Here is a 13,540-nt window from a genome sequence, read left to right on the forward strand (position 1 = left end):
TGAAATCAGACAGCCTGCACCGCAACAAACACGTTTCGAAATTCTTGATAAACAAACGGCACCACAAACACATGCAGAACCACAAATATATGTTTCAAGACAGTTTGGATCGTGCAATGAAGCGGCAAGGTTAGCCAGACAAGATACCGAACCAATAACTGACAATGGAAAGCCAGGTCGCGAAGAGTACAGTGCAATGCATTCAGCTACACGTTCACAACCGATGGAAGGAAATTATTGCGTACCACTCCAACGATACTACGCAAGGGTAGGCGAACGTTACAGTGGACAATATCCAATGGATCTACCACAACCGGAAAGAACGACGCGAGAAATGATCAGAAACAAAAGTGGCGAAGAATCGCGAATTTCATATGGAACTATGACGAAGTACGACAACGATCATTTCCTCACAGTCAGAAAATTTCAACAATTTCGAGAAGGAAACTCATTACATCCACGAACTTTTATTGATCAATTCCGAGTAGGATTACCAGAACACTGGACGCTAGCACACAATTTAGACTTTATATGTGCACACATGTCAGGAACAGTCGCAGAAACCATGCAGAATGTTGCAGCGACATGCCGATCGTACGAAGATTTCAGAGAGAAGTTTCTCTCACGATATTGGTCCAGCGAAGCACAGAACAGAGTGAAGTACGAATTATTACAGAACCCATATTTTGAAAATTCAGGAGAGAAGAGTCCCGTGAAATTTTTCGAATTAATGGCAAAGAAAAATCAATGCTTAGATTTACCATACAGTGACGGAGAGTTGATTAAATTATGCGCGATGAAGTTACCACTGAAATACCAGCAACCATAGTAGGTCGCGGAGGCAATGACGTCGAAGCATCTAAAGGTATTCTAAGGGAACTAGAGTTCATATTTTCGGAAGATGACGCAAGAAAAAGACGAAGCGCACGTGAAAACGAAAGCAAAAAGCAGTGGAATCCGCAAGACACAGTACGAAGAAACAATAATTACGAACAACGTGACAACTTCGCACCAAGAAACGACAATAGATTTCAACAAAGAACCGGTTATGGATTTAGAAGAGAATATGGCAATAACTACAATTCACCCAGGAAGGGCAACAACTATTACAGAAGGAATAACGACAACCGGAACGGGTATTGGAGCGCCAATAGACCGACAAATTATCAACAAAGAAACCAATATCAACAAGCGGAGCAAGAAAAGAGAATACAGATAGAAGAGGTGGAGGTAAGACCACCAAACCCCGAAAAACGTTCGAATTGACAGCTAAGCGCCCATGCCAAAGGGAATGACGCACCGACCCAGGACAATTGCAGCACCTTGAACAGAGAAGTAAATACCTTATCACGAGAAGAGAAGAAGGAAGAAACAAATCCGCATGGACCAGATGAAAACGAAGACAGGAAAATAACAATATCGTGTTGGGACGAAATTAATTGCGAGAATACTGACGAGGAAGATGAATTACCAGAGGCATGCACAACGAATGTAGGAGGAAAGGACGAAGTAATGAGTATTGCAGAGCTGTTTGAGATGGAAACCAGGGAAAGCGAATTCAATGAGGATAATGCGCAGTCAACATAAGTTGAAAATAAGTGACTAGTGGGCACACAACCCAACGGATATAATGAAGGAAGTTATGAAGCGATAATTAGAGCATTTAGATGCGATTATGTGGAAGTAGCGACGAAGAAGCAGAAGATAGACGAGGATGAGGAAAAAGCAGAGGATGTTGAAGAAATCGTAAATGGAGGAAGAAATAGAGAAGACGGAATAAAAGAGAGAGAAGCAGCAGTCGAAGCTTATCCTACAGAAAGTTCGAATTCACAAGGGAAATTCCTGAAAAGACTCATGTATGATTCAGTGGAGGATTCGTTGATGCAAGAAGAAGAAGAACAGAACCAACCCTTTCAAATTCAACCAATTGTGAAGGCCATGGTAAAGCATATCCCAGTCAATATTGTAATTGATAGCGGAAGTGAACTGACTGCTATCTCAGAAAATTTATTCATGTAGTGTAATGCCAATGAGGAATTGCCAGTTCTGAAAACACGTAAGATTAAAGTAAGAGGTCCTATTAGAAACAATGCTGCGGAAGTTACGAGACAAACAAGGTTAACTCTTTCGTGTCAAGGTCAAAAGATCGAAGCCAACTTCGTGATTATACCTAAACTAACTGTAGATTTGATTATAGGTGCAGATTTTTTAAATGAGAGACGAGCGATAATAGATATGGGGAAAGGTAGCGTAACATTCGGGAATGTCACACTTCTCTTTGAGCAAAAGCTAAAATTAGAAGAAATACCAGTTATAAACAAACAATTAAGAATGATGCGAGATAAAGAGGATGAAGAATTAGAATGCTATGCACAAAAGGGGGAATCGCCTCAACTCATGTTAGAAGTCCATAAAGAAATCGACGAAAAATTGCAAGAAGTTCAAGGTATTTCGGAACACAGTAAAAGAGAATGAGAGGGTATTTTACGAGATAAAGCAGAGGTATTTTTACCTAAGACTGGCAGTATTAAACACATTCAGTACAAGTTTGAAGTAAAACAGGCAAAACCTTAGGACTTCACCATGTGAGCCATATCAAAAAGTTTGAAGATTAATTTTATTACTGATAAATAATCAGCACAATATTTCAACATTATGTTGCAGATAAGATCGTCAGGAGAAAGAAGAATGAAGAGAGAGGAAGGTGGGAAAAAGAAAGTAGTTTCAATAAAAACAAAAACAAAAATAACACCAATAGTACCATAGATTAAGGTGAAGGGATAAAGCGTAGATAGTCTAACAGCATGAAATACTAAAATGCTATACACCTCGACACTACACAAAAATAAAAAACCAAATTGAGGATTCTTGTAGAAGTTAAGACTCAGAATATCTTAGAATTGTAACATGGAAAGGGCGCCGAAATTTGTAAAGCTTTTTAAGAAGGCGTAAAACAATGTAGGTACTCGACATATGTTAGATGATTATAAGTAAAACTTTTTGTAAGAACCATTGTAAAAACTCCAGCAAAGACCAGATGCAACGACCCACAAGTTGCAATGCGAGAAGTATCAAGAAAGAAAAGGACGTAATTAGCAAAATACGATTCCTACAAGGCAGAAGCGTCGAGAGAAGGGAAAGGACAGCGAGACCAACAGAGGGCCGTTGTAGCTGAAGTGGGCAGTAAATCTGCTGAACCACAGGGTGGCGGAACCCTGCTGGGACAGTACACGGAACCACAGAGTGGCGGAACATGGAAGGCCAAGAGGGTCTTGGAACACCCCGACTCAGCGGAGTGAGCGAAAAACGGCCCGACGAGAAGACCGCTTGGGCAAAACACCACTGGCAAAAAAATATGTGTAAAAGTACAACTACTGCTATTAAACAGCATGCTGATGCACGAAACTGAAGAAAACTTCCACAAAGTAAAAATGACACGCCCAAACAATTTATCAAATTGTTACTAAGAGCAGAACTTCAAAGCGACTAGTTATCAATAAATATTCCCATATCCTGCCCAGAGAAGAATCAAGAAGCAAGTAAGAAGCAGAGAAAAAGCAGGAAGAACAGAAGTTGAAGATTTGCAAGATTAAGACCAAGAAAGAAGATGGGTGAATAATAGACGACACACCTTCCCAAATTCCTATTCTATTGTAAACAAGTCGACTGCGAAGTATTACAACGAAAACCGACCGCTGTCAGTGACGCATAACGGTGACTTTCACGCATACAAAGCCAGTAAACCACGATATTCTGCACTCACAGCTCCATTCCATCATGGGACCTCCACAACAGCAACACACACTTGCAGCACCAACAAGGAATGACGAATGAAGCTGTACATCAAATACTTGCCCACATCCATCTCGCTCAAGTCCATCGCCTTCGTGCAAAAACATTCGCCATCCTCATGCTTAAACATTCATAGGATTGTGTGAATGTGTGAAATCAAATTACGTGATGTAGGAATTGTGCAAAAGAAACATGTGAAAAACTGAATAAGTTAAGCACACCAGACAGTTAATAAACTACAAAATAAGTCATTGACTATGGACTTAAGTAAAAAATAGACTATCGATAAAAATAAGTCATTAGTTCTGAAATGGACAGTATATAAAGAACAAAAGTAAGGCATAATAAACACTAAAACTATATGCCACTTATTTTCTCCTCATAAAAATAAAAGAATAACTATATTTTACTTATTTTCTCCTTATAAAAACAAAGAATAAAAAATTATCTTGTTGGATGATTTCCCTTTTTAACAATCGTACCATTTGTTAGGATAATATCTCAATACTTATGCATGTATATTTCTTTGTCAAAGCAATCCTTGGAAATAATTCTTACTTGTTAGTGTAACAATGTTGAAATGAGTGTCTAGAAACAAAAACAATTTACTTGTACATGATATTTAGAAAATGTGTTAGGAATAGATTTTACTTAATTACTACATTTATAAAAAACAAATTTCTAAGAAAATCGATGTGAAAGACTCCTCACTTTCGATAACAAACTTCTTAAAAAAACAAATTTCACACTTAAATAAAGAAAGAAAATAATTAAAAATTAATAATGATAATAGCATAAAAATATTCTTCTGTTGTCAATATAAACATATTTTTTAGAATAATGTGGAAGAATATCAAAATATAAATTAGTAATACAAACTAGCATAGAACCAGAATAACGTGGCTGAACAGTAGGCAACAAAATTTAGATAAAGGAATAATTTTTGACTGACTTAGACAACGATTCAATCATTGCCTAACTTCAGTGCAAAAATTAAGTTCGAAGGGTGGTGATATGTAAGGTGTCAGCAAATCCAACATCTTTCATGTAAACCTTGACATGATATCAAATCCAGCAGTATGTCACATAGCTCTGAATAAATCCTGACATTAAATTGACCAAAGTAATACGATCAATGAGTGAGCAAATGGAATACCACAGACTAACACAAGAACGCCTAAATGCAAGTCATACCTTCCCACCATGAAACATACGCAGTTCCAAGGGGAGAAGCGAAAACAGAAGCCGAGAGCGGAGTCGTGTAAGTTAGAAGGCCCTACAATAAGGGACAGACACCCACATTGCCAGCCGAAAGCCAAAACCACCCCCCAGCCCATGTTAAAAGATAGAGCCCTCCAGAAGAACAGTATAGAACTTACGATAACACTAAAAGGGCCACACCAGCTGCAAGTTTTAGCGTGCGACTTTTTCACATCTCTGTGACGTAGCAAACATTAAAAACATTGCCTCACCACGAAAAGCATAACGTTTCCCATCGGATAGACAGAATTTTTGTAGGCGGAGATTAAGGTTAACATTGAGACCTTGACTGGTCAGTTGAAAACACAGCCAGATAGCTTTTCTAAAACCAACTTCGGTAAATTGTAGTAAGGAGAAGTTAGGAGGAGTTGCTTCTGAGACGGCGAGCTGTAAGGAGCTGCGCCGCCCGACGCCCCTTGACGCTGCCTAAACACCGTCAAGGTAATGAACGCACACGATGCCGCATAACAGCGCATAACGCTTCACTCAGAACTGCAGAAGTCTCATCTGTTACAGCCCCTTTTTACGTAATACTAGTGTCGATCGTCAATTAAGCTCATGGTATTCACATTTGCTACTTGAAGTTAAAATCTGAAACGCGATGATTCTTCTGTTATATAATTATTGAGAAGCCATATCAACCACTGTAACTTAACGACAAGTTAAATAAGTAATTAAAGATAACTGAGGGTCACTGTAGATCATTTGGATAGTTTCCTCTTTTATGAAACTTAACTTAAACCTAGATTATAGATGTGATATGGCATAGGTCATCCTTCGATCCATTGTAGACCTTGGAAACCCATTCAGGGAATATTCGTTCACATTTTTGTTGAACGCAGTTGGTTTTTATCATCCTGTATTCAGATATTTCCTTTTATCAATAGTGCAATTTATAAACAATGTTTTGTGAGTAGAATAAAATTTCCAGAGGTAAACTTAACTGCTTTTTCGACGCTATTTTACCAGCTAACTAAAAATAGGAAAGCCTTGAACCCCTTCCACTAAATTTAGTTAGTATTAAGATTCTTTTACAGGGAGTGCAGTGGAGCTGACGCTGAAATCATTAAGTATTTGATTGTATCATCGCTAGTCTCACTGAACTCTTCTGAACTCTACATGTCATATGTGGTCTGGCGTCTCCTTACCAGCAACAGGTACCTAAAAAACACGCTTAGAGCGTCGTTGCGCGAAAGTGGTAGGGAGACACGGCTTAGAACAAACAGACACCACGCAGAATGTTAGAGAATGTGTCTATCCAATGAGAAACGTTGTGCTTTTCGTGGTTGGGCAATGTTTTAAATGTTTGCTACGTCACAGGGACGTGAAAAAGTCTCACGCTAAAATTTGCAGCTGGTGTAGCCCTTTTAGTGTTATCGTAACATTTATACTGTTCTTCTGGAGGGCTCTATCTTTTAACATGGGCTGGGGGGTGGTTTTGGCGGTCGGCTGGCGACGTGGGTGTCCGTCCCTTATCATAGGCGCTACGGTCGCAGGTTCGAATCCTGCCTCGGGCATGGATGTTTGTGATGTTCTTAGGTTAGTTAGGTTTAACTAGTTCTAAGTTCTAGGGGACTAATGACCTCAGCAGTTGAGTCCCATAGTGCTCCGAGCCTTATCATAGGGCCTTCTCGCTTACACGACTATGCTCTCGCCTTCTGTTCTCGTTTCTCCCCTCGGAACTGCGTCTGTTTCACGGTGGGAAGGTATGACATGCATTTAGGCGTTCTTGTGTTAGTCTGTGGTATCCCATTTGCTCACTCGTTGATCGTATTACTTTGGTTAACTTAATGTCAGGATTTATTAGGAGCTATGTGACATACTGCCGGATTTGCTATCATCTCAGGGTTTGCATGGAAGGTGTTGGATTTGTCTGACACCTTACAAATGTACATAGTAGTGTTAATACAATAAACCTACGACGTAATAATATACATCCTGTACAAATTTAACAGCAAGAGTGGGCAAAAAAGAATACCTACACTTATGTATAACGATGTTTAACCCTTATGTGTGTAATTCGACGTATAATCCTCACGTTTATTCATGATGTTTTAAAAATAAGTCACGTAAGATTTTATGTATAACGATGTATAACCCTTGTGTATGTAAATCGATATGTAATCCTCACGTTTATCTATGATGGTTTAAGAATAAGTCACGTAAGATTTTATAGCAGACTTCATAATTGTGCAACGAGTGCATACTCTTTGCTTCCTAGTACAGTCGTTGGACTGCAGTGGCGCTCCACACATGGCAAAACAATATCTGTAATCCGTTTACGCGCCAAAATGGTTATTAGTAGCCTGCAAACAGCAGTCTGCAGCTGTGGTCTATTGCATTTGTGACTAGTGATGGGTTAACGATCAACTGTTGTTTTACGATGTTTGAATACGTGTGCTCGCACTGTGTAACGTCACGAATGTATTTAACGGTATTGACAACGACATACAAATTCCCGGTCTCCTCTTTAAACTCCAAACCTACGCCCTGCCTATCAATTTTGCCCGTCTGGTCGCTTCCTTCCTCTCACACCGTCCTTCCTATGTCACCCTCCACAACACCAACTCCGGTATCTTTTATCCCATGGCTGGCGTCCCCCAGGGTTCTGTCCTCTCCCCTCTCCTTTATCTCTTGTATACAGCTGGATGACACCGCCTTCCTGGCTCTCTATCCTACCCTTCAATGGTCCCAACATACCCTCCAAACCCACCTTAACCAGTTCACCACTTGGTGTAACCAGTGGTTCCTCCATCTCAACCCCTCCAAAACTCAGGCAATCATCATAGGCCGCACCACTCGCTTCTTTCGCCTCCATGATTTCTACCTCACCCTTTATGGTCGTCCCATCTAGCTCACCCCCACCATGAAATACCTTGGCCTCACCCTCGACTGACACCTCACCTGGACCCCTCATCTCCAGACCGTCCAGCAGAAAGCCCATTCCCGCTTCCGCCTTCTGAAACTCCTGTCTGGCCAGACATGGGGATTGCATCCTTCTACCATCCTCCACACCTACAAATCCCTCATCCGTCCTATCCTCTGTTATGCCAGCATTGCCTGGATCTCCACCCCCACCCGCTTTTACAAGGCCCTCCAAATCCTTGAACGCCATGCGCTCCACCTTGCCTTCCGTATCCGCCTTCCTTCCCCCACACGGCTCCTGTATGAACTGATCCCCTTCCCCCACCTACTCATGTTCCTCCAACATCTCCGCATCCTTTACATTATCCACAGGCTTGATCCCCCCCACCCTCTGGTTTCCTCCTTCCTCTTCATCCCCTGGCTGTTGCTGCGCCTCTATCGCTGTATCCCTCCCTCTCTCCACCTCCACACCCTCCATCTCCATCAGGGCAATTTCTAACGCCTCCCCCTCCCAGATGATGAACTTCGCCGTGACATCTACCCTTCCTTCCAACTATAACCTGGCCTTGTTCCCCCCCTCCCCAGCGCCCCCTTTTTCCTCTCCTCTCCTTCTCCCAGAGCGGATTTTCCTCCTTCCCCCCCCCCCTGAGACCCTGCACCACATACTTGCCTCTTTCCTTCCCACATCCCTCCCTACCTGGCCCTCTTCAGCGCGCCCCCTGCTCATCTCCCCCTCTCTTCCCCTCCCTCCCACCCTCCCTCCCTTCTTCCGGTCTCTCTCATCTCCTAGCGCCTGGCAGATCCTCCGTTTTGATCATCATTAGTGTGCCACATCAGTGTTGTGTTTAGTGCTGTTTCACCTGTGCATCAAGAGGTGTGATTTTAATTGTGTACTGCCTTGAGGTTCGCTGTCAGTGTTTGTTCTGTGCTACGCCATCCGTCGATACCTTTTATGCTCGTCATACTGTGCCTTGTGTTCTTTTCATTGTTGCAGTGTGTGGCCTTTTGTGTGTGCTACTTTTAAACAGTTTTTTATCTCCATTTTACAGTCGCCCCGTTTTTTATCTATTGCCTTCCATGATGTTCCCCCTTTTTTATATCTATGTTCACCATATTCTCTCCTTTGTTATTTTTAAATGTCTTCTATTGTTTGTTCTATGTCTTTCGGCTGAAGAGCAGCGCATATGCTGCTGCCAGCCCGCCCCGATGGGGAATTGAAATACAATAAAGAAAAAAAAAAAGAAAAGACATACAAATGTGTCGGCTTACATTATGCTGACATAGCTTAAAGCCATAATATGTAAGTAACATGGCTACATAGTTAACATGTCTTGTATAATCGGCCCAACGTCGAGATACATAATGAATCTGTAAAATAATTTTTTAAACATTCTGTATTTTTCAGCAGCACTTGATAATGGCCTAAAGCCAAAATTGCAATAGTGTAATAAAAACTTATGACAGTCACTGGCGTGAAGATGATGACCTTCAAAAAAATTTTTATTACTGTGAATCCCAGCTACAACAAGTTTATTCACAGGATTTCTGCCCTATGATGAGTGTTACCAGCATAAGTCTGTATCATTTACACTGATTATCTATGTTCCCATTTTTAGAGCACATGAACCTTTGCTGGATAAGAAAGTAAGTAATAAGATCGTCATTTTTTATTCATTCAGTGTTATAAAGGTTGCACAAAACTCATGAATTTCGTTTGGTAATTAGAATGTCGACATTCGCTGTGCACGACTTATTTCAAATTTATAAAACTTGACCGATATTGGCCCACATGTCCATTTCCAGCAGCACACTGCAAAGAACAATTATGAGGAGGTAAAAAGCAATTTAACGTTTTCATTGTTTTTTTTAGTTCTGTGGAGTGTTGAACTTTTTAAATAACTCACATGGCATTGAATCAGATTGTTCCAGATTGTAGAGATCGAAGAATTTGTAGAATATAAAACCGGATTTTACTATCCAAGTATTAAATAAATATGATAAGTTATACAAAAAAGAGGCCTAAAATATCATTCATAGTTTCAAACAGTCTATATGGATTAGAAATACTGTTTATACAGATCATTAGATCCTAGCATTTCTGAAAGGATGACATCTGTTGCAGGGAAGCCTGATTCGTTGGGAACATTCTCCAACAGTTTCACCCTAAAATAAAATAACGATCACGATTGTAGTTTCAGGTTTCTTCTCCAGTGTACCAGGTAAAAACGAAGATGTGGATGTATATGGTAAAGATAAAATTTCGCATTATGAGTGGTATTTTGAAGTATTTGTAGATGCCATAAATTGTATTCCACATGAAAGAACAGTGGACATACCTCAAGTGATTTGACAACTAAAATATTATCCTTCCATCTGTTGATGAAATGAGAACAATTGAAGTCAAAGAGATGACAAAAAAGAACAGTGATAAATGAGCTCAAATGAGGAAGAAACGACACAATAGGAGCACTGAAGTACACGAATTTAAAATAGAAGATTATGTGCGGGTACAGCCACACAGTAAATTTCATGAAGTTAATGCAGAAATATCGTAGTTCTTTCACATTTATAAAGTACCTTTCAAAGTTCCAACTCTTCCCTAATACAATGCTTATTGTCTGATATTCCCTAAATCCAAGAAGTAATACATAGTTTGTAATGAGCTAGATCTTAGGTTGTCTAAGATTGTGTACATGATAATTTAAAAATGAGAATTAGTAACGTTTTATATGTCCTGATATCAGTATTCTCACACATTTTATACGCACTTATTTTAGGAGCAAGGTTAGGCATGTTTCCATTATTTTCCTTTAAATAACATCATGTATATTTGTGGCTATGAACATGGACATCGTAATAAATTCTGGGCCTACTGTTTCTAAAATCAGTATAAAAATAGGAGCAAGAAGGATTAGGTATACCATTGTAGCCATGATCATGTAGTTGCTCATTATCTTGAATGTCTAATGGAATAACGTCCAAATGTCATGCCAAATTAAAACTAGTACTAAGAATATTGAGACACATGGTCAAAATGATGATGATTTATGTTTCGTATTGGAACTAAGTGAATGGACTGTAACATTACTATAGAACGAGAGGTACTGGGTGTCTGATGAGTTTTGTTTCTAAGTCTATAAAATGGAAAATTCTCCTGGACAATAAGTAACAATTTTGCCAATAATGGGACTGAATGATACAGATTCTTACTAATTTGAAGAACAATCTTTTGGGATAAGATAAAAAGTTATGTGTCTACTATTCTTAGAAGCGTAAGTTCAGATATCTATCATGTTATTATGGAATTTAAATACTGATATAACTTTTTGTCCAGAAACAAAATAAAAAATGTGTCAAGCAAAGTTTGCTTATCTACGAGGACGACACTAACCAGCATGGTTGCCTTTCTTCGAAGTTAATTTGTTATGAAATCGGTTACAAGTCTACCTTCAGCCACAGTAAAAGAGAAGTAATAATAACTCACTTTTTCGTCAAGGATTGCGTTCGCTGCAATGTTCTAATATGGAAAAGTGAAAGTCAGTTCTGTATTACATTTTTCATTATTTCTTGCTTAGGTGAATGGTACGAGTACACAGTGTTATGTTTTGAACAGCTACAGAGGAGGGCGGGAGGGGGGGAGGGGGGGCGGTAGATTATTGAAGAAAAAGTATAGGGTGGTTTTTAAAAAACACACTGCTGTTTGTATCTTCATACCGAACAAAGTTACAACAAAGGCAGTCATCTCGTTAATGTCCCTCTGGCAGCTAAATAATAACTGTTTAATACCATTTTTATTTTTCTTCTAGACAAAACAAGATAAAAGGGAGACCCTGCATATGCATTACGATTTGCGTTTTCGTTTACAGTTCAATCCTACACTCACAGATCATGGACAAACTGGTGATTAGTGAATACTAGTCTTTTCCCAACGTCTTCGCCTGCATACGTTTTCAACACATTTACTCCTCCGCCCTTCAGTGCCTTTAGTGTCGATCTCCACCTCCCTCTGCCTGTACAACTCATCCTCCCACCTCAATCTCTCTACCTCCTCCTACCCACTCTTTCTTGGTATTTGTCTCCTCTTCACCCTCTGTCCATTTCCTCCACACACTCTCTCTCTCTCTCTGACAGCGTCTTCCCCCCTCCCCTCCCTCTGATCATATCCTACTCTCTATGTGTCTTTCCATCTCTCTGCACCTCTTGCTTTTCCATTTGCCTACCACCCGTCTAGAACTCCCACCTTCCTCATGCAACACCTCTCCTTTCCCCGTTGTCCACTTCTTCCTCCACCTCACTCTGCCCATCTTCTCCTCTATCCATCTCAGCCTGTCACCAGCTAATCTCAATGGCACATGTATACTACTCCCATAACATGCCTATCATGCTGGGCAGGCTACACACCAGGAGCTTGAGTCATTTATTTGCCCATGATATACATGCCGCCATGCAAAGTAGATCTATAAAACAGTTACAGAACCATGTTTTAAAATTTGCCTGCATAAGTTTGATGGCAGGCATCCCGATGTTGATGAAAGTGAAGACCGCCTGCTCAAACAGCTGAGAGGTCCATTCGAAGTTGCTTTTTTATAAGCAGCAAAGGAGGAATGCCCGGTGTTCAGTAATGAAGCTCAACGAACGTCAATTCGATTTGTAGCATCCTATTTGTGCAAAACTGAACTTTTTGCAACTGTGTAAAAATTAATGTTCAACAAGAAATGAGGATACCTGCTCCCAGCTTCACATTGAGGTTCGAGAATCTGTGTGGCAAACATCAAGATCTAGCTGTTTAATTATACCAATTAAAAATGTGTTCATTAAATTGCACATGCATTGGAAATACACTCTGGGCTTGAAAATTGTAACACCAGCGAAGACAGCAAAATACGAACTTTCACTTATTGTGCGTGTACTGCATAGTATGATGAAAACATGCTAAATTTGTAGCTCATCTAGAGGTGTAGAGACCATGAAATGTTGTACACAGAGGTTTCTCCTGCACAGCACTGTACAGCAGTAATAGCGGTACCCTAACTGGGCATGGAGTCTAACTGAATTTGTATGTCATTCCAAGCTGCTTCTGTTCTATGGCAGTGCTTGTCAGTCATAGCGCCTGGCGATTGGCGACACGACAACCCATGACCAGATGTTTTCAGTGGGAGAGAGACATAGCGGACGCGCTGCCCATGGCAACAGTTGAATACCGTCTAAGTAGATCAGAACAGCATGGATAACATGTTTGTTGTCAATGCTTTCCTGATCTATCTCTTGTGTTATCTTCTTGAAAGATCGTGTCACAAAGACCTCAAAGGTGGGCACCCTCGCCAGGGCTTGCGTGCAGTGTGGCCAGAATGAATCTTGGAAATTCCCCCACAGCCCACCACACAATTCTCCAAAACCTTTCTCCAAATACCTTAAACCTACCTGTTCCTTTAAACTATTAATTGTTACCAGTGTCGGCTTGAAGAGCTGGAATTATGTATCGTACATACCAAAAAATTATAGTACATAGACTGAGCTTTTTAACCCATAGATATTAGAAAAATGTGTGTGTGTGTGTGTGTGTGTGTGTGTGTGTGTGTGTGTGTGTGTGTGTGTGTGTGTGTCTGTGTGTGTGTGTGCGTGC

The sequence above is a fragment of the Schistocerca nitens genome, chromosome 9, assembly GCF_023898315.1.
Source record: "Schistocerca nitens isolate TAMUIC-IGC-003100 chromosome 9, iqSchNite1.1, whole genome shotgun sequence".
NCBI classification, from domain to species: Eukaryota; Metazoa; Arthropoda; class Insecta; order Orthoptera; family Acrididae; genus Schistocerca; species Schistocerca nitens.